The following is a 1498-nucleotide window of genomic DNA, read 5'->3' on the forward strand; positions in this document are numbered from 1 at the left end:
CCCTTCGTGTCCTGCTTCCCGTCCAGCGTCCAGGTCACCTGCGCACAGATGCGGGTGGAGCTCAGCTCTTTCCCCTCCTGTCCGCAGTTCCCGAGGAAAATCTTTTTTCACCACTGTGGCTGCCGTCTGCTGCGTTCATCTTTGACAGAGTCTGAGTGGGAAAGGACCAGAGGGCACTGGGCGGGACCAGCCTGTGCGCGGGCTGCGGGGTGGGACCGCCGGGGCTCCCCGGGGACACGGGACAAGCTGCGGCAGAAGGGCACCGCGGAGCGCTTTGCTTCGTGTGCTTTCTTCACAACTCAGCGGGACGCTTTTCTTTCCCTCCCGCGTTCCGGGATCAGGCGACTGCATGTTCAGACGCCGAGTGCAACTTGGGAAGACCCCAGAAAGAAACACTGCCACTGCCCCATCTTACTGGGGCGGCTTAGCCCTTAACGCCGACCGTCAGAAAGGCCTCTCCTGAGTTTTCGACTCGGTTTGAAAATGAGTCTCGAACAGGCGAGGACAAAAAGGGGCTGAAATTTTCTTTTCGCGGAAAGGAAGGCGAGACCAAAGCCGAGTCTTGAGCCACCACCATTCCCGCAGGGCTCCGGGAGACCCCGCGTTCTGGGGTCTCCCCCCCCAGGGGCGGACACCCTCGGCATCCGCGGCCTCGGCGGCGACGAGGACGTCCGCTGTCCCAGAGCTGGGGACAGGGCTCGGGGACGTCACGACAAGGGCGTGGCGTATGCAGAGGAGCAGGCGCGCAGAGGCTGCCGGGCCCTCCCCGCCCGAGGCCGCCGGTCCCGCGTGGGGCCCGACGAAGGCGCCCGCCGTGCTGCGCGGGTGGGCGAGGGGGCGGCGGGGGTGGTGCGGGGGGCGCGGGGCGCGGGGGTGGCGGGAGGGAAGTGACCGTGTGTAAGGGGCGGGTGGGGCGCGAGGGTGCTTGGGGGGTGGCGGAGAGCAACTCATACTTACCTGGCAGGGGAGATACCATGATCACGAAGGTGGTTTTCCCAGGGCGAGGCTTATCCATTGCACTCCGGATGTGCTGACCCCTGCGATTTCCCCAAATGTGGGAAACTCGACTGCATAATTTGTGGTAGTGGGGGACTGCGTTCGCGCTTTCCCCTGGTTTTGCTTGTCAAAAGAGAGGCTTGCGCTTTGTCGGCGTTTATCGCCTACTAGCTTTTACGTTTACTGGGGTTCCTTAATGTTCCCGACTCCTGAGTTGCTTCTATTCCCCTCTTCTACCGCCCGAAGCACACGCAGCGAAAAAGGAACAACTACCCAAGCCCGGGGACAGGTGGGCGGGCTTCTGCAGCCGAACTGGGAGTCTCCGGTCATGGGAGGTAAGGATCCCAGTGCGCCGGGATCACGACCCCGGCCGAGGGCGGACGCCTCACCATTAACCCACCCCAGGTTCCCCTGTCTTTCTGTTTTGAGCTGAGCTTTCCTAGTCAACACGGGGTTGATGGCCAGTTCTTAGTGGAAAGGAAGGGAGGAGGGAGGAGGGAGG

General features: G+C 63.0%; 1 non-coding gene across 1 annotated transcript; it reads left to right on the forward strand.

The window, feature by feature from the left end:
• Nucleotides 1-949: 949 nt before the first annotated feature.
• On the forward strand, nucleotides 950-1113 carry LOC122894761. The gene has a single exon (XR_006381831.1). It is a non-coding gene; the product is annotated as a U1 spliceosomal RNA (small nuclear RNA).
• Nucleotides 1114-1498: the final 385 nt, after the last annotated feature.

This window comes from Neovison vison, chromosome 13 (genome assembly GCF_020171115.1).
Source record: "Neovison vison isolate M4711 chromosome 13, ASM_NN_V1, whole genome shotgun sequence".
Lineage (NCBI taxonomy): Eukaryota > Metazoa > Chordata > Mammalia > Carnivora > Mustelidae > Neogale > Neogale vison.